Source organism: Salvia miltiorrhiza, chromosome 7 (genome assembly GCF_028751815.1).
Source record: "Salvia miltiorrhiza cultivar Shanhuang (shh) chromosome 7, IMPLAD_Smil_shh, whole genome shotgun sequence".
NCBI classification, from domain to species: Eukaryota; Viridiplantae; Streptophyta; class Magnoliopsida; order Lamiales; family Lamiaceae; genus Salvia; species Salvia miltiorrhiza.
Genome location: NC_080393.1, coordinates 22887239 through 22912179, shown reverse-complemented (window position 1 = coordinate 22912179; position 24941 = coordinate 22887239).

Sequence of the window (24941 nt, the reverse complement as noted above, 5' to 3'; positions counted from 1 at the left end):
TATTATTTCGAGATTTCACGGTTGGGTGTAGTTTTGACTGTTTGGATGCAGAATTGAGTGATAATGGAGCATGGAGAGTAAGGAACATGTTGAAGAGAAGAGTTTTGAGAGAATCGAGCCCAAAAATCGAGAAAAGACGAAGATTCTGGAGTCGGGACGGAAAAGGAGCAGCTCGGCGGTCAAAGGGAGTTGACCGCCGAATTTCGGTGATTTAAAGGGTGAAAACGGCGACCAAGACGGCGATCGCCGGCCAGGTCGCCGAATTACCTGGATGGATTTTGGCCTTCGGTGGAAAAAACGGCGGTCGCCGTTTTCGTGTACAAAATGGCCTGAATTCGGCGACCAGTTCGGCGACCGCCGAACGGGTCGCCGTTTTGAGGCGTGTTTTATTTTCCTTCCACGTTTTTACGATTTTTTCAAGTTATTTTCGGTTTAGAACTTGGTTTTTCACCCTAAGACTATAAATAGGTCCTCTTTAGACCTATCTAGGGTTCCCAGCTTTAGTTTTTCAGTTCCCAACATTCATATTTCAGTTTTATAGCTTTAGAACTTTTTAGCTTTCCAGTTTTCAAGGCTTGGATCAAGATTGAAGATTCAAGCCGCTACAATCGTTTCAATTCAGTTTTTATACAATTTGTTTTTACAATTGCGTTCAATTTAATTATGTTTATGTTGGATTTTATTATGTCTGGCTAGTCTTTTAATCTGAACCTAGAGTTTGTATATAGCTGATTGATTATGTGTTTTTGATTTATTGATATCAATTTGCCCTCCAACTTTTGATTCATGATTCCTGGTGCCTGTTCTCTTGTGAATTATCTGATCAATGATTTACATGTTTAGCTGTTCAATTTGAGTCTTGAATGCGATAATTGTTCAGCCGATTCAGGAATGCATGATATAGTGTTAGCCTTGAGTCTTGAATGCGATAGGTGAAGCTATAGGAAGCTATTCTTTATGTGCTATTTGGAGTTAATTTATTCCTTGGAGTCTTGAATGCGAAAAGGGATTTATTAATCTACGTTCATAGGTGGTCGTTAGAGACGCTTGTGAATAATATAGTGATCTTTCATCAGGGTTGGATTAAAATTGGTAATTGAATCAATAGGTTAAATACATGTAGTTGATTAGTGAAAGTACATCCCTAGGGTCAGAGTTTTCCATATATTTGAGTTAAGTAATTGTTATTTATATGCTCTTTAGTTTTATTTAGTTAATCTTAGTTTAATATTCACCTTCATAATCGTTTTACTTGCATATTGTGAGAGTCTGTGTAGGAGATAGATAGAGTGATTTCGTCTTACAGTCCCTGTGGATACGATATCCGATTGTTGTTTATACTACGATTACACCGTGTTAGTTGCGGTACTTTTGTCGCTAATAAAATAGTGATCAACTTTTTGGCGCCGTTGCCGGGGACTGTTTAGATTTTGCTTTAATATTTCCAATAGGACTTTATAGTACTGCAAGTTTTTTTTGTTTTTATTTTTCTTTTCTAACTTTTATAAGTTGTTTTTCTGTAGGTTGCGTATGAACACTAGATCTCAAGGAAATCCTCTTTTTGAGTTCGACCCTGAAATCGACAAGACTTTGCGCAATCTTAAGAAGCAACAGAATCAAGTTGAGGATAATACGATGGCTACTCCAGAGCAAATCCAAATTCGAGCTCTGTAAGAGCAGTTGAAGAAGCTGCTTGACGCACAGGAGACGAGAGAGGCTCCGAAACAACCAGCCATCAATGAAGCGTTCATATCACAGTATGTGTACCAGGAGCCCCCACCACTGAAAGTTAACAATTTTGAGCTGAAAACGGGTCTGATCACGATGGTTCAACAGAGCCAATATGGTGGACAGGCGATCGAAGACCCTAATGCGCACCTGGCGCATTTCCTGGAGCTGTGTAGCACGGTGAAGATGAATGGTGTCCCTGATGACATTATCCGTCTTCGTCTTTTTCCCTTTTCACTGCGGGATAAGGCGAAGTCGTGGTATCATACGCTGCAGCTGGGAAATAATATTGTGTGGGAGGATTTGGCTCATGCATTCCTACGCAAGTTCCAACCGCCTGGCCTTACATTGAAGTTGAAGATGGACATCGTGCAGTTTCAACAGTACGATGGAGAAAAGCTAGCGGAGACTTGGGAGCGGTATCAGGAGAAGCTCAGAAAGTGCCCAAGCCATGGATTTGATGAAGGCACGCTAGTGATAATGTTCTACAATGCCTGCGGGGAGCGTACACGGATGCACATGGATACAGCTACAGGTGGCTCTCTACTTCAAAAGAGCAGTTCTGATGCATGGAACATTATTGATAGTATGGCTTCTACAAGCTACCAATGGCCATCTGAGCGAATACAATTGAAGAAGGTTGCAGCTGCTTCCAGTTCTGATCCTATTGCAGCTATGGTTACTCAACAAGCAGCGATGGCTACGCAGCAGTCAGCAATGGCTACACAGCTGGCAGAGTTGACTACAAAACTTGGTGAGCTGAATGTTGGACGTCCTGAGCAAGCTGTGATAGATCCGTCAGTCATGGAAGATGTAAATTTTGTGAATGGCAGAAATTATGGGAATTTCCAGCGAGGACAGCCAGGAATGTATGGCAGAAATCAACAGTTTCAGCAGGGTCCTCAGCAATTCTAGCCAGGAGCACGCCCACATCCTAACCTGTCTTACGATAATCCGAACAATGCTTTGCAACCTCCACCTGGATTTTCTGTGTCTAGTGGAGGAGTTATCAATGAGCAAAAGAAAGATTCGATGGAAGACATGATGAAGCAGGTGTTGGGAAAGATAGGTGGTTTGGAAACGAATGTAGGTGCGTGGAAGACCAACATGGAGAACCAAGTGAGTCAAATAGGAAATCATGTTTCATCACTGTCCAAACAAGTGCAGATTTTGAAGACTCAAGTTGGTCAAATTGCCAACCAAGCAGCTGCGCAGCACACACCAGGAAAGTTTCCTAGCAACACTGAGATCAATCCTAAAAATCAGTGTAATGCGATTCATCTAAGGAGCGGGACTCAGTATCAGAATCATCCAGAGCTGCAGGATGGAAAGGAAAAAAGTGTAGAGATCATTGAGGAGGAGGATTTGGAGACGATTGTTTGCGATTCGCCGCCTACTTCTAAGGCATCGAGTTCTGCTGCTGTGAAGGAGCCCAATCCTACTCCTACGTTTCCCAGGCCAGAGTACAAGCCTGTAGCGCCTTTCCCGAATCGCCTGGGAAAGCCAAAGATGGATGCGAAGTTAGCCAAGTTTATGGAGGTATTTTCAAAGCTACACATCAATATTCCTTTACTTGATGCTTTGAGAGATATGCCAGGCTATGCCAAGTTCCTCAAGGATGCAGTCTCCAACAAGAAGAAGTTGGGGAAATATGAGACGATTAATCTTTCCGAGGAATGCAGTGCTGTACTACAAAGAAAGCTACCATTGAAGCAGAAGGATCCTGGTAGCTTTACTATAGCTTGTGTGATTGGAGAGCAGAATTTCTCACGTGTTCTGTGTGATTTAGGGGCAAGCATCAATTTGATGCCTCTCTCTATTTTCAACCGGTTGGAGATTGGAGAAATCAAGCCTACATCTATTGCTTTGCAGATGGCAGATCGTTCCCTTACTTATCCCAAGGGAGTTGTGGAGGATGTTCTAGTGCAGGTGGAGCAGTTTATCTTTCCTGCAGATTTCGTAGTATTGGACATGCCGGAGGACAAGAATACTCCACTGATCTTGGGGCGTCCGTTTCTAGCTACGGGCTGTGCGTTGATAGATGTTCAGGAGGGAGATCTGACTTTCCGTGTCAATGATGAGAAGATGACGTTGTCTATCTACGATGCGATGAAGAAGCCAACTGAGCCACAAGTTGAGGATTGCAATTTAATTGATACTCTGGTGGACTTTCCTGCAGCTGTAGATGATCCTTTGGAGGAGTGCATCACACAGGCCTTATATCCTTATTCCGATCTTGATGATGCGTGTGATGAGATCTTAAATTATATTGCAGAGCTGGAAGCCGTTGAAAGCCATCCCATCGATCCTGTGCCCTACATGGATATTCACAAACCTGTTGATGGGGGAAGCAAGTCCACGGAAAAGGGAGCTGATTTTCCTGCACCAGCTGCAGCTGCAGCTGCACCCAAACTTGAGCTGAAACCGCTTCCTGAGCACATGAGGTACCAATTTTTGGGTGAGAATGAAACGTTTCCTGTTATTGTGTCTGCTTATTTATCTCCGTTGGAGTTGGAGAAGTTGATGCGAGTGTTGAGGAAATACAAGTCTGCTATAGGATGGTCTATTTCTGACATCAAAGGAATTAGTCCTTCTATTTGCATGCATCGTATTTTATTAGAGCAGGAATACAAGCCTAAGGTGCAGCCGCAGCGACGTTTGAATCCGGCGATGCAAGAAGTTGTGAGAAAGGAGGTGCTCAAGTGGTTGGATGCAGGAATCATATATGCCATCTCTGATAGTGAGTGGGTGAGCCCAACTCAAGTTGTCTCTAAGAAGGGAGGCATGACTGTGGTTAAGGATGAGAGAGATGAGCTTATAGCTACGAGGCTAGTCACAGGATGGCGCGTGTGCATTGACTATCGAGCTTTGAATGCAGCCACACGTAAGGATCACTTTCCTTTGCCATTTATTGATCAGATGCTTGACCGCTTGGCAGGATATGAGTACTATTGTTTTTTGGATGGGTACTCGGGCTACAATCAAATTATGATAGCCCCGGAGGATCAGCATAAGACCGCTTTTACTTGTCCCTATGGCGTTTTTGCTTTTAGGAGGATATCTTTTGGTCTCTGCAATGCTCCTGCCACTTTTCAACGCTGCATGATGGCGATTTTCCATGGGTTGATTGAAAACATTATGGAGGTATTCATGGATGACTTTTCTGTTTTTGGTTCCTCCTTTGATAATTGTTTGGACAATCTTGCTCAAGTGTTGCAGCGTTGTGAGGAGACGGCACTAGTGCTAAATTGGGAAAAATGCCACTTCATGGTTCGAGAAGGCATTGTTTTGGGGCATAAGGTTTCTGCCCAAGGTTTGGAGGTGGATCGTGCGAAGATCGTGGCTATAGAGAAGTTGCCTCCTCCTACATCTGTGAAATCGGTGCGGAGCTTTCTTGGGCATGCAGGATTTTATAGGCGCTTCATCAGAGACTTCTCCAAGCTGTCCAAGCCACTTTGTGCTTTGCTAGAGAAGGATGTGAAGTTTGTCTTCACCGATGAGTGCCTCGTCTCCTTTGAGAAGTTGAAAGCTGCACTGACCACTACGCCAGTTTTGATCACGCCGGATTGGAGTGCCCCGTTTGAGTTGATGTGCGATGCTAGCGATTGGGCCGTGGGAGCCGTGTTGGGGCAAAAGAGAGATAAGTTGTTCAAGGTAATTTACTACACTAGTAAAACTTTGGATTCTGCGCAGATGAACTACACTACCACGGAGAAGGAGCTGCTAGCTGTAGTGTATGTCTTTGATAAGTTCCGTTCTTATTTGATTGGAACTCATTCAATTGTCTACACTGATCATGCCGCCATCCGCTACTTGTTCACAAAGAAGGACTCCAAGCCCCGCTTGATTCGTTGGATCTTATTACTGCAAGAGTTTGATATGGAGATCCGAGATCGCAAGGGATGTGAGAATGTGGTAGCTGACCACTTGTCTCGATTGGAGAATCCGATTGAGGGGGATGATCCGAAGATGGCCATTAATGAGTCTTTCCCCGATGAGCAGATTTGGGCGGTACTATTTAAGGATCCTTGGTATGCCGATTATAGCAACTACTTGGTTATTGGAGCTCTTCCCGAGGGGTTATCGCACTATCAAAAGAAGAAGTTCCTCCATGATGTCAAGTTTTATTATTGGGAGGATCCTTACCTATACCGGAGGTGCGCCGATGGCTTTATTCGGCGATGTGTTAGGGAGCATGAATGGCCGAAGATCATTGAGGAGTGCCATAGCTCACCTAGTGGAGGCCACTTTGCTGCCAACCGCACTGCCATGAAGGTAAATCATAGTGGATTCTATTGGCCTTCAATTTTTGCAGATTGCCATGCTTTCGTGAAGTCTTGTGATCGATGCCAACGCATGGGCAACATTACCAAGCGGGATGAGATGCCACAGAACATCATTGTTGAGGTAGAGCTTTTTGATGTTTGGGGAATTGACTTCATGGGTCCTTTCCCTCTTTCATGTGGTTTTTCCTATATATTGCTTGCGGTTGAGTATGTGTCTAGATGGGTGGAGGCGATCCCGACTGTCACCAATGATTCAAAGGTAGTCATTAAATTCTTGCAAAAGAATATTTTGACTCGATTCGGAGCACCGAGAGCGTTGCTTAGTGATGGGGGTTCGCACTTCAACAACAAGCTGCTAGCAAGCGTTTTGGCGAAGTATGGAGTAAAGCACAAGGTGACGACTCCATATCATCCTCAAGCTAATGGGCAGGCAGAGTTGGCAAATCGAGAAATCAAGCAGATTTTGGAGAAGAGTGTCGCCAACAAGAAAGATTGGGCCAAACACTTGGATGATGCTCTTTGGGCGTATCGCACCGCCTACAAGACTCCAATTGGTATGTCTCCCTATCAACTTGTTTTTGGCAAATCCTGTCATTTACCTGTTGAAATAGAGCACAAGGCATATTGGGCGACGAGGAGAATCAATTTGGAGTTCAAGGAGGCCGGTTATACAAGGCGAGATATGTTGACAGAGTTGGATGAGTGGAGGAATGAAGCGTATGAGAGTTCCCGTATTTACAAAGAAAGGGCGAAGAAGTTTCATGATTTGAGCATTCGCACAAAGGAATTCAAGCCGGGACATGAGGTACTCTTGTATGATTCCAAGCTTCGACTTTTTCCTGGCAAGCTGCAGTCTAGATAGAGAGGTCCATATGTGGTTCACAAGAGCAATTGGAATGGGACTTATGAGTTGCTTGCATCGAATGGGTCCACTTTCACTGTTAATGGACATCGCCTCAAACCGTACTTCAAAGTAGAGCTGGACCACGACGTGGAAGTGGTCAATTTCATTGATCCATGATTGGAGGTATCGTCAAGCTATAGACGTTAATTTTAGCACTTTGCTTTGTTAGTTTTTGCTTGTTTTTATTGCTTTTCGTTTGTCGTTGTTTTTCCTCTCACTTTTGTTAGTTTTTATTTTGTCAGTTTATGTTCGTTTTTAATGTTTTTCCTAGTGTGTTTCGTTTTTGCAGTAAAAAAAAAAAGAAGGGAAAAATCGAAAAACGGCGACTAAACTCGGAAATCGGCGACCCAGCTCAGAAAACGGCGACCAAGACGGCGATCGCCGGCCAGGTCGCCGAAAGTCCTGGATGAAAAATACACATGCTGCAGAATTTCAGCGGTCGCCGAATTCCTTCCCAAATCATTATCTTCCATTCCATCCGATTACTTCGGGTTTTCATCCACCAAATCGGGAGATTCACGAATTTGGGATTTTTGCTCAAGAACACTTGAATTTTCGAAAATCACTCCTAAATCCTCAAGGTATGTGCTTCTAACTCTTAATCTAGTATCATTCCTATGCTATTACTACGTTCCTTTGGTTTAATTGTGAAATTGTTGATGGGTTAGTAGAGCTAGGGTTTATGCTAGAACTTTTTATGAGCTTAATTGTTTAGGGAGTTTGAATCAATTGCTTTGTGTTGGTGTTTGAACTTATTGATAGATCATTGTTGGTGTTGATGAGTGATGGAATCAACAAGAGCATGCTAGTTCTAGAATTGTTGAGTCTCAAGGGGATATTGTCTTTGCTTTGATTTTGATTGGTCCTTATTTGAAGATTATATGTGATGTTGATTGTGGCATTGATAATATTCATGAGGCTTTGTATCTTTTGAAAGACTTAGCATGATGTGGGGGATTATGATAGACACAAGAAGTTGATTTTTGTCAAGAGAGATGGAAATGGGGTGCTAGTTAGCTTGTTTTACAATCTTGTACATGTTTAAATGGTCTCTAACTAGCACTTAATCCAGGTACAATGGCCCCAAAGAAGCGTAGAACCGCCGGCGCCTCAAGCTCACGCCAACCGGGCGAAAGCTCACGCCAACCGGGCGAATATACACGGGAGAACCCCGAGTTTCATGGGGTAGTCCTGATATCCGACGATGATAGGGTCCGGTTTAAGAAGCTTGCTAAGAAGGGGATTGAAATCACACAGTATGCCGATCATGACCTTCTCCGGGAGATGGGCATTTATGACGACGTGAAAGACTTGTTCTACCATGTGGGGTGGGTCTACATCTTCAACGGTGGATGGCCCACCTATGAACGAGCAACGCTGGAGATTCTGAGCTCGTTGGATCAGTCGGTCTTCAAGGAACCCAGACCGAGAACCATCTCTTTCCAGCTCAATAATATTTGGGAGGCGGATACTTCGGTGAACGAGATCACCAATGCACTCAACTGCAGGGTAGGGGGCTACACCGTGCACACAATTGGTACCGAGTTCAATGCTGGAGCATTTTGGAGAGAAATAGCCCTGCCGAGCGCTGGTGCATTCGAGTCGGGGACATCGAATGCGGCGGATATCAGAAATCCTGTCCTAAGGATGGCACACCGCATCTTGGCTTATACGGTGCTTGCACGGAAGGACAACACTCATGTGACGCAGCAGGAGCTGTTCATGATTTGGGGGATGCTCACACGCACCCCAATGGATTTGACTCAAATCCTCCTCAAGCAGTTGTTCAAGGCATCCAGCGCGACCAGAGGAGTGATTACAATTGGAGGGATGCTTACACCCCTTGCCCGACGTATTTGTCCCGCCGTTGCTCAATGGGATGCGTTGGCAGGTGATACGCTACTCAACGGTCGCCGATTGGTCCACATGCGATTCTTGACGAGCGCTCAGCCCCCGTTCAAACTGGTGCAAAGTGATGGAGACCACTTCCCCCTGCCGAACCCGCCTCTCACCCGAGTGGGCGGACGCTTTGAGACGCAAAATTGGCTAATGAACACTGACGCCCATTTGAGGGTTATTGCAGGACAGCGGGTTGATGAGCAGGTCCTTCAGCAGGAGCAGGTGCATGAGGAGGAAGAGGAGCAGGAGGAGCCCGCGGCAGAAGCAGCCGGAGAACAATGGGGACCGGGAGCCCATTTTGATGTGACTGACCTCACCGATCGGATGCAGCGGTTGCAGGGCTTCGTCGAGCAACAGGAGGCGCAGCTCACAGTGATGCGCACTGACGTCACAGCGGTTCGCCTGCAGCAACAAGCGATGGATGCATATCAGCGCGAGCAATTTGCTCATTATGGCGCTTTTGAGACATACGCCCGGGAGGAGTTCAACCGGCAGGCGACCTTTGAGGCGTGGCAGCGGGCTGAGATGGCGAGACAGCAGCAAGAATATGCGAGGCAGATGGCTATGCAGGAGGAACTCCTACGACAGTTTCAGGAGTTCCAGATGAGACAAGGAGGACCGCCATCTTGAGTGATGTGTAAGTATGCTAACCATAACTTTTATCTATTTTTCCCTCCAAACTTATTTTCGAGCATACGCTCCTTAATAAGTTTGGGGGAGGGGGATGGAGATTAGTTATGGTTTGCATTTTTAGCCTAGCATATTTTTGATCTTTTTGATGTTTTTGAGGAGATTTGTTTCTTAGTCTTTTAATTCGTGGGCCTGTAATTAAATTGATATAATCTCTCAGACTTACTCCATAGTTTCTGTGCTATTTGAATGGTTGTTGCTCCATTTAGTTGATTGGTAAGGTGCCTGTGACGATTTCTGCGAAAAGAAGGTAATTCTCAAATTTTCTTGATATGATGACATGATTTGAACCGATGTGTGTGATTGATGAGTAGATTTTGCCTTGACTTTTGACGTTGAACAAGCTAGTGAGGAATTGAGCCTTAACTGCCCATATTTGCAGTTTGTTCTTTGTTTTTGAGTGTTGTCATGCATGTAGTGCGCTTCTAGAACTTGCCATGAGTCTTGGTCGAGGTTGCCTGTTGTGTTCAAGAGTTTGAAATGATCTTAGGCCATTTTTCGTAAGCCATGTTATATCCCAAACACTGTCCTGAAAACATTATTCCCTTGTTAACCGTGTTTGAGCCTTTTTAAGCTTTGATTCATTAACCGGATGATAGGGGGTGATGGAGTATATGGGGATCATCGTGTGATATTGACTGTGGGTTGATTGAAATAAGGGTGAAACATGATTCTAGTCATTCTTATAAGCTCTAAAAAAAAAAAAAAAAAAAAAAGGAAATTTTGATGAAAGTTGATTGAGAAAGTCGAGTGATAATTGAAAAATTCATGGATAGTCGACTTTGTTGTTATGAGAAAAACAAGAGCATAAAAGAATGTCTAGTTTGATTTATGATGATTATATCCCTTGGTTTGTGATGATTATGGAGATGTTGTTAGGTGGAAGATGGAATTTATTCCATGCTTGAATGGTGAAGTCATAAGGTTGGTGAGAGCAATTTAATTTGAGTCACTTAGCCAAATTTCCCTACCTAATCCAATGTCCCTACATTAGAACCCAAATTTAAGACCTATTTGATCGAACCCTTGACACACTTTTAGCGATGGAGATTTTGAGACAATTGGCAAGCATATGGTAAGTAATCTGCATTTCATGAGTTTCGATGAGTGATACACGTCCTTTTTCCATCAATTGAGAGTTGAGCGAAACACTTTTATCTTGAGAGTCAATTGTTGGAATGTCGAGGTTGAATTTGCCATTGATTATACTTGTTGGTGATTATTGTGTTCATATGTTGAGAATTTGAGGGAATTCGAAAGGTTTTATTTTTTTTCTGAGGCATCGATGATCCAATCATCTTACCCATTCGTGTTTATTGTTTTGTTCTTCTCGTTGTTCGAGGACGAGCAACATCTTAAGTTTGGGGGAGTTGATAAACACTCATTTTGCATGGTTTTTATGGTTTATATTCTGTAGTTTAAGTCGATTTTACACCCGTTTCATTATTGTTTGGAGTTCATTTACTATTATTTTGAGATTTCACGGTTGGGTGTAGTTTTGACTGTTTGGATGCAGAATTGAGTGATAATGGAGCATGGAGTGTAAGGAACATGTTGAAGAGAAGAGTTTTGAGAGGATCGAGCCCAAAAATCGAGAAAAGACGAAGATTCTGGAGTCGGGACGGAAAAGGAGCAGTTCGGCGGTCAAAGGGAGTTGACCGCCGAATTTCGGTGATTTAAAGGGTGAAAACAGCGACCAAGACGGCGATCGCTGGCCAGGTCACCGAATTACCTGGATGGATTTTGGCCTTCGGTGGAAAAAACGGCGGTCGCCGTTTTCGTGTACAAAATGGCCTGAATTCAGCGACCAGTTCGGCGACCGCCGAACGGGTCGCCGTTTTGAGGCGTGTTTTATTTTCCTTCCGCGTTTTTACGATTTTTTCAAGTTATTTTCGGTTTAGAACTTGGTTTTTCACCCTAAGACTATAAATAGGTCCTCTTTAGACCTATCTAGGGTTCCCAGCTTTAGTTTTTCAGTTCCCAACATTCATATTTCAGTTTTATAGCTTTAGAACTTTTTAGCTTTCCAGTTTTCAAGGCTTGGATCAAGATTGAAGATTCAAGCCGCTACAATCGTTTCAATTCGGTTTTTATACAATTTGTTTTTACAATTGCGTTCAATTTAATTATGTTTATGTTGGATTTTATTATGTCTGGCTAGTCTTTTAATCTGAACCTAGAGTTTGTATATAGCTGATTGATTATGTGTTTTTGATTTATTGATATCAATTTGCCCTCCAACTTTTGATTTATGATTCCTGGTGCCTGTTCTCTTGTGAATTATCTGATCAATGATTTACATGTTTAGCTGTTCAATTTGAGTCTTGAATGCGATAATTGTTCAGCCGATTTAGGAATGCATGATATAATGTTAGCCTTGAGTCTTGAATGCGATAGGTGAAGCTATAGGAAGCTATTCTTTATGTGCTATTTGGAGTTAATTTATTCCTTGGAGTCTTGAATGCGAAAAGGGATTTATTAATCTACGTTCATAGGTGGTCGTTAGAGACGCTTGTGAATAATATAGTGATCTTTCATCAGGGTTGGATTAAAATTGGTAATTGAATCAATAGGTTAAATACATGTAGTTGATTAGTGAAAGTACATCCCTAGGGTCAGAGTTTTCCATATATTTGAGTTAAGTAATTGTTATTTATATGCTCTTTAGTTTTATTTAGTTAATCTTAGTTTAATATTCACCTTCATAATCGTTTTACTTGCATATTGTGAGAGTCTGTGTAGGAGATAGATAGAGTGATTTCGTCTTACAGTCCCTGTGGATACGATATCCGATTGCTGTTTATACTACGATTACACCGTGTTAGTTGCGGTACTTTTGTCGCTAATAAAATAGTGATCACTCCCTCCGCCATAAGACAAGCCCTGGCCTTACATATACTCTACTCCCACGATGGAGTGCATGATGCCGCTTTACTTTTCTATAAGACTCAAATCTTAAAGAAAACCAATATCTATTATAACTTCTCTTCATACCCCTAGTATAATATTAACTTCTTGTCTAGTATAATATTTCTTGTCGATATCTTCTTGCGGTATGTTGATTTCTTCTTCAATGAAATCCCAAAGATCATGGAATTCAAGGCAAGTCTTCATATGAACACTCCAATAATCATAGTTTTCTCCATTGAATATTGGAGTCGTGATGGATAGACTTGACGACGCCATAATGCCCGCTTATGATCAAATAGGCTCTCATGCCACTTGTTAGAAAATATTAGAAAATTTGGAAGTGGTAGGAGGTGTTGAAGTACCTGCCTACCCAAATACACATAAAATCTCGCAAATACCAAGGATAATACTGAGCGAGATACTAGAACACAACAATAACCACAAACATAAATAAACACGAACACACGATATGGTAACCTAGTTCGGTGATAGAACACCTAGGTCTGGGGGGGGCCTCTCCTAGGGAAACGATTAACTATGAGACATTAAATTACTACAGGACTTACACAAGACTCAACCATCTATGCCTCTATAATTTCCCAAAACCTCAACATTAGTAAAACGCCAAAAGCTAGATAACACTAACCTTCTAAGTGTGAACCCCGACGAACACACTTACTCCCTTACAACACAACCTTCAACTCACAAAGGATATAATCAGAATAACAACTATGTTATCAACAAGATTAAACGCAAAGTATGAAATACCAGAACATATGATCGAAGCTATGATGTTCTCTCAATAAAACGTGTTGCACTCACAAACTGCTCGAATAAAGGCACAAGTCGCGGATCCCCAATTCTTGGAAGAGATCGGCTTATATAGAGGAGAAGGAAATGACTCCTTCTTCGATTAGAACTCGTCCATGATAAGCTTTAAGTCGATCCATAAGATATGAGAAGTCCACCACGAAAATATCTCTTGAGGACAGATAAAGATCTTCATGAAACTCTATACTTATCTGCAAAGGAATCTTCTAAGAATATTCTGGTTCACACGATAACTCAACTGGTATCTCCGATGGTATCAAAGAATAGCTAAGTGTCTATATAAATGATAATATCTAAATAGAGTAAACACAACTCTAACAAGATGTTTTGGATGTGGTGATTGATTTAGTGAGGTGATATAGATGAATATTATGAGTGCAGTGTATGCAGAAATAGAGAGAATGATTTTAGAGTGAAGCTCTTGTCTCCAAAGAACTTAGAATGTATTAGAATGTAATACTTTTTACGAATTATTTACAATAGTCTCTATTTATAGGTGTTAGATAATGATTCTAAATCCACTAGTACTTGAGGGATCTAAAATTCTCTACTAAAATATCTTAAGATTAATTTTCTAGATTACATAGATATTTCTAGTTAGTAATGAATTCTCTAAAATAAATTTAACTAATCTTACTTAGAATATTCTAGATAAATTCATCACACCTCAATAAATCGCAATCACAAGTTAAATAAGAAAAATGGACATGCTATGTATAGCCAGCTATTAGGTCTGGAGGGTCTCGAATAAGTGTATGGGGGGGGGGGGAATACACATATAGGCTATTTTTGAATCTAAAAACCAGAGGGATCTCAAGATAGAGATCAAAACGAAACTTTACACGCAAACATAGACACCTGTTAACTGAAAGGAGTTTTGACCAAACAGGGTTGACGACTGATACTGAAATACTCTTCAGTAAAGAGTTATCAGTTAAGTTATTGGAACTTAATTGATGCACGTTAAGGCTTCAGTCGAGTTTGCTAAAATAGAGATGTTACAAGTCTTCCTGACTATCAGAGGATAGATCAGTCAGACTGATAACATACGCAGCGAAAATAATTTTGTTTCGAAATAGCCTTTGTTGAGCACTTTGTTAGTCTTAGGTTTCTCTTTGCATTTAATCAGTATTCAGTTTATCAATTGAAAGAGCACAAGTAAGAATATAAAACTGAAAGCTGTAAATAACACAGAGATTTTTACGTGGTTCGGAAAACACTTCCTGCATCCATGGTCGGTTGATCAGACCAACAACTTTACTCCGTAAGTGCTTTTACTGGTGCACTGCAAACTTATCTGTGTGCTTAGTCGGGTGCACACAACCGAATCAACTGAAGATCCAATCTTCAGTACCAACACTTCACTCGCGCTGGATTTTCCACTCCTAGCACGAACCTGCACTAGGATCTCACGGGGTCAGAGTACCTTCCTGAACTCCTTTTCAACTCAAACACTCGATTCTATCTTTCGAAGGGAGGTTTGAAATCTTGCCAACTAAACTTCAAAGAACAAGTTCTTTGGAGTTAGTTTTGACCTAGACTTTGGGTAAATAGAGGTTTGCCTAAGGTCTAAGAGAATGTATGTAATCAGCAGTGACTGATTTTTGGCTTTGGTATTCTCTTCTTCGATTCAAGCTTTGGAGAGATTTAAGCTTTTGGCTGAGAAACAATTTTGGCAGAGTTTCAACTTATGTCGTTGAATCAGTGAAGATTGAAGTGATCCTCGAGCGCTATTTATAGGAGAGGTCTTGAATAGATCCGTTGGCGGAGAACGTCTTCAAGATTTCTTCTGTTGGAGAGCTTTTTGAATTTGGGCTGAGGCCTCAATCTTCGAGGTTCCTTGTTTGGTGAGAATGGCTATGTTGAAGAGCAGGAGATGTGACGTCTCTGATAAAGTAGCCACCGAATAGGAATGACCTCTGCAGAGAGGGATGATCCTGAGATCTCTGCATTTAATGCGGCTGTACTTTTGGAGTACGTGGCTTCCTTTGAACATTGGAGGTTCAGTCCGAGGAAGAATGTTTAACTAATACTTGACTTTAGTATCAGTCCGCTGAATCCACGTGGCACGCATTAAGTAATCAGTTCCGGACTGATTCTTCAACTGATACTTCAGTTGCTAACTTCAGTCTTCAGTCTTCAGTAGTTCATCCTTCAATCTTCAGTCTTCAGAACAACAAACTAAACTAGAAAAGAACTCTAACACTTGATTTCGAACAGTTCTAGTCTATTACAATTAAGGCCTATGGATTTTGGTATCATCAAAACAAGGATTAGGATATTTCAATAAGTTCCCAACAATTTCTCCCTTTTTGATGATGCCAAAACCACACAACAGTTCTAGACAAACCAAAGACTGAACTCAGAGAACAAGTTCTAAACAAGGGTGAAAACTATTCCCCCTCAACAATAGAACCTAAAAACTTGTACTAAGAGAAAAAACACAACAGTTCAAACACAGGACGAGGAGAAAATAGAAAAATATTAATCAGAGCCTGGACAAAGAGTCATTGTCTTCAGGTTGAGATCAAAAGAAGTTTTTTTCATTAAAAGGTAAAACTGATGAGACATCAGTTTGAATTACATAGCATGTAAAAAGGAAACTTCTTAAGATAGCAGAATCAGAAAACTAAGGTTTCTGTCCATACAGGCTGAAGACTGCATTCTTGATATTGTCGAGAGCCTCTGATTGAACATTAGTAGGTACCTTCTAAATTTTGCAGATGCTTTCGACTTCTCTTCTGATGGAATCTCTGTTCACGCCGTTTCTGGTTCTCGAAGGACAAACAGTCTTCTTCAGAGTATTTGAAGTCGGAATCCTAGCATTTCTCTGAGCAGCCTGCATCTTCTCAACCATTGCTCTTTCAGGCCAATTGACAAGGAAGTATTATCAAGCTTCAATTTGGAATTCTCTGCTCCTGTCGAGATTTACGAAGACAACCCACTTGGTGTAGCTTTCCTTCAACTTTTCCCACCATTCATTCATGTCGGAAGGCATCCAACGATCTTGTCGTTCACATCTATCCAGGTGGGATGCCAAGAGGCCTTCGCTGATATATTGAACTATTCTTTGTTCTTCTTGAAGCCTCTTTGGGAAGGGTTCTTTGGTCTCTTCGTCCATGGAGAGAGCTTTCTTGGCCTTTGGTTCTGAAGATGAGCTTTCTTCTCTTGGTCTCTTCCTGCTGAAGTCTCTTAAGACGGAAGGAGCTTGCGCTGTGGTGTTGGTAGCGCCGTAGAAGATGGCTTATGCTCTGGCAAAACTCTGTGCCAGTTATTTGGGTAAGGAAGGTTCCAAATACTCTTCCCCCTTTTTGGCATCATCACGAGGGAGAGAGCTAACCTTCTTTTGAAGATCCTTAATGTCACTCAGCATTGATTGCATGAGCGAAGAGTTGGAAGACTCTCGAACAGAGTTCAGCTCACTTTCAACTTTAGCTAAGCGAACGAGGATCGGTCGGAGTTCTTGCGCGATCATCAGTTAGGCATCTGTAGAAGTCATGAATTCTGTCATGAACTCGATGCGCATGTTTCTGAGCTTATCTTGAATCTCAAGAAGTTGCTGCTTGGATTTGATTTCAGCTTCCAACACGAATTGATGAAGCTCCTTGAGCTCTGTCTTAATCTTTGGTAAGTCTTCTTGGAGTAGGTCTCTTTGGAAGGTGAGATGACTGATTTTGGCTTGATAAATCGTTCTTTGGAGATCAATGAGACGAGCATCGTGATTGATCATGTCGTCTTTGGCTTGAGCTTCAATAGCTGTGAGGTGCCTAAGGAACTTTGCGCCATAGATGTCATGTCGTTCCCTTTCATGCTTGAGTGTCTCGATTGCGAATTGCTGATCGGAGATGACATCGAGCAGGGCATCAATGGGATTTTCAGCTGTACTTTTGGAGTACGTGGCTTCCTTTGAACGTTGGAGGTTCAGTCCGAGGAAGAATGTTTAACTGATACTTGACTTTAGTATCAGCCCGCTGAATCCACGTGGCACGCATTAAGTAATCAATTCTGGACTGATTCATCAACTGATACTTCAGTTGGTAACTTCAGTCTTCAGTCTTCAGTCCTTCGTCCTTCAGTCTTCAGTCTTTAGAACAACAAACTAAACTAGAAAAGAACTCTAACACTTAAGTTCGAACAGTTCTAAGCTATTACAATTAAGGCCTATGGATTTTGGTATCATCAAAACAAGGATTAGGATATTTCAATAAGTTCCCAACACCAGCGTAAATAAATGAAGATAAAATAAAATAAAAAAGAAATGATAGAATATTGGAAGTCAAATTAAGTTTAATTCGGTAATGCCCTTTCGGCTTGTGACGAGTGAGAAGGCAAGTGGCAACTCATTTCTAAAATGAAGAAAAGGACAAAATTTAACGCATTTGTCATTATGTTGAGTGGATATGAGAGGAAGAGATGAGATGGCTGTTGGATCCAATTTCCACTACCGGATGACCGGTAAGTCAATGCTCTCTTCGCACAATAGCACGGGCCCAATGTGCTCGTACCAAACCTAGGAGACAAGCTGCCTCTGTTGGTTAGCCTTTAAGCATAGACTCCTCTTGTGCGGCCTTTTCCACCGTGTGGAGTTCGCAGACTATTGCAATTATTAACTAAATTAAAATTTTACTCCCTCCGTCCCGCTATTGATGGCCTAGTTCTTTTGGGCACGGGTATTTAGGAGAGTTAAACTAAGGGAAAAGGTGGGTGTGGTCCACACAATTAGTAATTTAATTAACACTAATTGTATTGTTATTATGATTGACTAATAAAGTGACTTTCATAACTTTTCATTTCCTTTTTTTCGATTAGATTTAATAAAAATCACAAATTGAATAAAAAAACTTGAATTATCAATTCATCAAAATTCATTTATGCCTTTAATTAGGAGTTGGCAGAATGCATTTAATCAATAAATGAGGTGGCAGATTCAGCAATAAAATAAATGAATTGTTTACACCTTTTCATTAAATTAGGCGGCAGATTCAACAATAAATGAGGCGGCAAATTCATTAAAATTTAAAGGAGGTACGAATTTCCCTTTAACATCATTTCTACATAATTTTTGAAGTCTATAAAACAGAAACAGTTCAGCCTTTAAGAGGGCAGATCGACCTACTACCAAAAATAAAAGAAAATGAGAAGGAAAGATCTATCTCCCTTTGAAAGAGCATCCATTCTTCAATTTCTTCAAGAAGGCAGCAAAAATGGCAAATCGGCGCGAGGCAAGATATAAGCAGCCATTCTCAAATTCTCTAGCTCGAGAAGGATGATTAGTCGCTTGTGGGCTGCATCAAAGAAACAACAAGCAGCAGGAGCTATGGTTAGTTATACAAGTGGAATTGAAATTGATTTAGACTTGATAGCATCTTTAGAGTTATGCAAGAGTTCAACTATTAAGAGGCTTGCAAGTGGAATTCAATGCAGTAAGAGCACTGTGGGCAGATGGATATGTCAAGGGTTGATCAAAGCTCACACTAGTGCTATAAAGCCAGATCTAACAACTCCTAATAAGCTGTTGAGACTAAGGTTTTCACTAGAGGCATTGGAATATGATGGGATTATGAGAACTTTGAGGTTCAAAAGCATGCAAAACATTGTCCACATAAACGAGAAGTGGTTCTACATTACTTAAAGCTCTCACAGATTCTATATGACTGATTTATGCTTAATTGTGCTAAATTTTGGGGTTTGTATGAGCTTAATCTTAAGATAATCTTCTGGAAATTGGTGCGTTTTATGTGTTGTTTTATGCTTTGCAGGAGATTTAGGTTTTATAGATGGAAGAATGCAATTTTGGAGATTTTTGGGCTAATAATGGCGTTTTTAGCATAGCTCTGTCGCCAGAGCTAGCCAGAGCTAGCCAGAGCTGAAGGCCCGCGCCAGAGCTAAAAGCCCACGCCAGAGCTGGAAGCCCGCGCTGCAGAGCAGAGCTGCGACGCTCGACAGAGCAGAGCTGCGAATATAGCTCTGTAGCAGAGCAAAGCCGACATCTCCATAGCAGAGCCGGAATTTCCAGAGCTGACATCTCCAGAGCAGAACAAGTGTTACAGAGCAGAGCTAAAATACGCACCAGAGTAAACCCGGAAGAGCAGAGCTAAGTGCCAGAGTCAACTGCCAGAGCTGACTTTTCAGCTTTGTACTTCCCAGAGTCAATTTCCAGAGTCAACTATGCCAGAGCTTGCTTTTTAGCTCTGTACTTTTCAGAGCGCGCGACGCCAGAGCTGACTTTTCAGCTCTGCACTACTCACCAGAGCTGACTTTCAGCTCTGTCATGCCGTTCCAGAGCTGACTTCCAGCTCTGACTACTGTTCCAGAGCTGACTTCCAGCTCTGACTACCATTCCAGAGCAGAGTTATTCTCGCCAGAGCTGATGTTTTTAGCTCTGCCTTGCCGAGGCAGAGCTGCGAATTTGGCCAGAGTAGGAGTGTTTTCCAGAGTGCGCATCCAGCTGGAGTTGCCTTATCTTGCACGATTTTGTTTCCTTTAGAGTTCTACTTTGCAAGGCAACTTCCATGGTGATCTAGGGAAATTTGAGATCTATAAATAGGGTTTACTTTTTATTGTTAAATTAACCTTTTGCCCTAGTTTTAGACGCCTTGGAGATCTGTTGGCATCCGAGACTTAAGAATTTTATTGCTTTCATAATTCTTCAAGATTTCGAGTTTTAGTTCTAGTTTCTTTTTAAATTCGTTCTTTAGTTTTTGTCGAAGGTGTAATCACGTGACAGATTCCATCCTCGTGACGTTTTGGTATTTCGTAATTCAATTCTATTTATTTTGTTTAATCATGTTTATATTTTTCGTTCATGTTTATGCTTTCTTTTCCATTATGCAATTTAGATTATGCACTTTAGTTTCACGCCTAGATTAGTTGGTTTTTAATTCACAAGTATTTAATTTTCTTAAGTTAGATTTAATTTAAGTTGTTTTAATCTTGCCTAGGGTTAATAATTTATTTCGCCTAGTAATTCTAAAATTCAGTTTTTAATTCCGTTTCTAATTCTAAGTTTTAGTTTAATAATCAAACTCTTTAATGCTTTCTTTTATTGCTTTTTCCTACGATACTACTAGAAGCCCTTAAAGACTTTCCTTGTGAGACGACTTAGGGTTAACTTACACGTTACAATAGATCTCGTACTATTGCGAGTCAATCTAGAGTAGTGTTTAGGTTGAGTCAATGACTCCAGGTGAAACTGAACCTCATAGAACATGCAAGAGTAAAAAATTCATCATCAAGGTGATGTTTATATGCGCTGTGTGCAGACCAGTGTCTGGCCCGGATGGAATTCGATGGAAAAATAGGGATATTTCTCTTGACAGAATGGGTTCCAGCTAAGAGAACAAGTAAGAATCGATAGGCTGGTACTCTGGAGCAGAAACCTATTGCTTCCATCACTAAGGAAGTGATAAAAGAGTGGCTAATCCATAAGGTACTGCATTTAATGAACTCAACATTCTGTTTTTTTACTGAACTGGTTTATTGGTTTCAACTACCACAGATTATACCAGTCATCAAGTCTAAATGGTCTGCATTTGCAAGTAAAGACATCTATATTCAGCAAGACAATAGTAGGCCACATATAAAGGGTAACGACCCTGATTTCAGGGCGGCAGCCAGTGGTGATGGCTTCAACATAAAGTTGGTACATCAACTACCTAACTCGCCGGATACCAATATTATTGACTTGGGCTGGTTTCGGGCAATACAAAGCCTACAAACTGAATCCGTGTGTTTCGACATGGATTCACTTGTGAATGCAGTTGAGAAATCTTTTCAAGAACTCTCTGCTCAAACTTTGAACAAGGTGTTATTGAGCCTACAAGGTTGTATGATTGAAATGATTAAGGTTAAGGGGAAAAATTGCTACAAGGTACCCCATATGATGAAGGATGCACTTACTAGACAGGGAATTTTTCCTTTTAGTTTGGAAGTTTCTCCTATTTTAGTAAGAGAATGCATTAACTACCTTGTTGACCAAGGAAAACAGGGACTAAGTCAACTCGAAGACCTATCAACACAGCTAGGACAGGAACAAGAGGGAATGACAGGGCTAGAACGAAGGATGGCGGAACTTAAAGTTATGGCAAGAGGTTTGTAAGTTGTTCTATGGCTACGAATTTTGTGTTTTATGCCTAGAAAACATGTATAGCTTAATTTTTAGCCATGTTTTAAGGTGTAAACATTTTAGATCATGTTTATATGCAATGAAAAGGGCAGCCACACGGAACTCTATCATACACAGCACACAACCAAGAATGGGCACCCACACAAGGCTCTATCCTACACAGCACACAACCAAGAAACAAGCAACACGGGGGGCAACAATTAGTAACATCTCATACATGAATGTAATCATCGATGTGTAGGGGGAAGCAACTAGGTGAGCACAATTTCATCATTTCAAAGCCCAGTTCATCACTACCACACAGTGCACTACTCACAGAAAGAATTCCACCATCAACAAAACATAATTGGACAGATATTACCACAAATAATTGAGGCTAAAAGAAAGATCTCACCCAATTAAAATTAGGTAGCAGAATCCTTTACATACGGATTAGGGCTGGCGTCCACACTACCGCAGGGGTGGCTTCCGACTCCGCCAACAACCTCTGGCCACCAATCACTTTACTTTCCACTGCAGTTGTCATAGAATTAGGGTTAGGAGTCATTTCTCTCACAGGAGGCAGAGGCAGCGGATGGCCGTAGGAAGGGGGTTGACGATGGATCAATAGCCGAGAGGGGCGGCGGTAGATCGGCTGCCGACATGTGTGGTGGTAGTCGGAGTCGCGCCCCTTCAAATCTCCACTCGTCGGTAGTAGATCGACCTCCATCGTATGAATCGACCCCACCTCCGAGTTCTCCGCGCTTGAGTAGTCAATAGACCATGAAAACTCAACCATTGGCGGCGCCGACCATTGGGAACAATCCTCTTCAGTATCGGGTATCTTCTCATCGCTCAGATATTTCTCCCATTTAGATTTCATCACCTCGGTGGGAGAGGAAAGGGTATCAGTGGTCGATGGTGCCGCAAATGGTGGAGAGGTGGCGCACAAAACTAGGGTTTCAGTGGCGATAGCAATTGGGAGAGAGGAATTGTGGAGAGAGAAGAGTGTTGGACGAAGCTATTTTGTTTTAGGGTTAGGAGTCATTTGCCACTAATTAAGTAATTTGACAATTTTCTGAATTAATTAGTGTAACTAATTGACCCCTTATTATTTCTAAAATAGGAAACAGGCCATTATATATGGGACAACTCAAAAAGGAAAACAGACCATCAATAGTGGGACGGAGGGAGCATTTAACAATTAATTATTAATAATAATTAGAGCTTGGTGATTTTTTATTAATGTTTTTCATTTTTTAGTTAGGATATACTAATAAATATAAATAGATTTATTTAAGATGAATATGCATTATGCATTCGAATGCACATGAGTGTGCCTTTTGAATTTGTATGTCATATATTAAACACTAATACTATATAAGATATTCAGTTGTCTGAGATTGAATTATTTTAAAATTATTCGTGATTAATTCTATCATGGAAAAAAGATTAAGACTCATAAGTTATGACTAATCATATAATATTATTATCTCGATATTAAATACCAAACCATATCCATCGAAAAGAATATCATACGGTTGATCCTATCTAATTGTAATATATAGAAGGTTAAGCCCATATAAAAATGTAGAAAAAAATAGTTTCGATATCGCCGAAAAAATAAAGAAGATGATATACTTTTGCAGTCATGGTGCATGTTTTGCCGCCAGAGTACATATGTTTTTTAGGCACTCTCCTGTGCAACCGGTTGTACCGTACAACTGGTTTCTAAATGACACTACTTCAACATACAAATGACATTTGACACTTGAAGGTCTTCAAGTGTCATTTGTATGTTGAAGTAGTGTCATTCGGAAATGTTCAAGTGTCATTTCCCGAATGAAGTAGTGTCATTCTGGAAACCAGTTGCACAAGAGTATTTGTGTATTTGTTTTCGTTGTGTCCAAATCCTCCTTAGTCATTTTTAATTTGTCTTTTCCTTTATATATATATAGGTCTTGTAAGTAGTTAGAATGTTCTTAAAAGTGTTCACCATCCTTCAAATGAGCTTACGCTTGTTTCTTCTTCGTTCTTTCATAATGTGATGCATCAAACCAATATAGCAATGATATCTTCGTTTCATTCACTATCCTTCACACAATCATAGCAAAAGTTCAATCAAATTATCAAAAGCAAATTAGCTACATATGTTGTATGTCCATCAAACAAATAGCTTACATATTTATTGATTCGTAACTATAAGTTTAAGTGTGTATATATTTAATTTAGGGGTAAAGATCAATTTTTGTCCCATCGTTTGAGCGAATTCTCAAAAATGTCCCACCTTTAATGATAATATCAAAACGGTACCCAATATATCATAAAAATATCGTCCGTGTCCTGCAAAAAAAATTCGGTGAATCGAAAACTTACGTGGATTGTCGGAGTTACACCATGGCAAATCCATGTGGACTCATTTAATCTAGGTGGAATTAGTTTTTATCAGTAATTTAAAAAAGGTCCAAAACGGAACTGTTTTTCACTTCTTCTATTTCCCCTTAGAAAAAAAAGATTGAAACTTCAAACTTCTTCTCTCCTAAAAAAAATGTGTCTGCCTTCCTTGAAAAAATGAGTCTGCCTTCTTGCCAAAAATCTTACCAGAGTTCATTGAAATCACGGCGGCCTGAAATCGGTTGGGTCACCGGGAATCACGGTGGGCTGAAATCGAGGAAGTCTTCTTCAAATCGCGATGTACTGCTGAAGAAGCCCTAACATTCGCGGTGTTCTTCAACCTCGGCATCTGAAAATTTTTGGTAGGTAATTCTATCCAATCGCGGTGTTCTTCAATCTATGGCTAAAGTCTCTGTCCATATTTGTTCCTAAATTCCTTTCGAAAATTTCCAGCATAAATTTGTTCCTAATTTGAATAAGTTTTCGAAAATTCCCAATTTTCTTGTCCCTGCTGCCATGTCTAATTTGATGGAATAAGTTTTTGAATTAGTTTGTAATGATGAAAATTCCATGGCTGCCTTTAAATTTTGAAGCTAGAGCAGAATCTACTTCAATTGATTTTGCATTCTGAAATGGATTCTCTAATACTCCTAAATATATATTTTTGCAGATACATAGGAAGACAACGTCGGGTGTCCGATACAAACTCAACTCGACCTACAAAAATCCAAAGCATCAAAAACACATATGTTACAATCAATACAAAACACAAAGTATGAAGTCTACACTTCGTCTCCTTCAAAGACTTCTTCAATGACCTATTTTCAACACGATACTTATGCATCTTCAACTCTAGGTCGTCCTTCAATTCTTAAAGCTTTTCGGCTGCAACTTTTTGCTCTTTTTCAATCAAGACGTTGCTTTTCCGTATGCAATGTAGTAGAGCCGATTTCACATTTCCATCGAACGGCTCATCGTACCACACAAAATATTTGCAATCATCCGGCTAAATTAATAAATACTTTGACAATTACATAGAATTTGACAACAAATATTTCGACTTCAAAGAAAAAAATGGAACTTAAACGAAATTGAAGAAAAAAAAAACTTACCAAATTTCTAAATTGACATCTCCAAAACCTCCTACCTGGATTAGCTATACTAAATGACTGAAGGAGATTACATTCTCCATGAA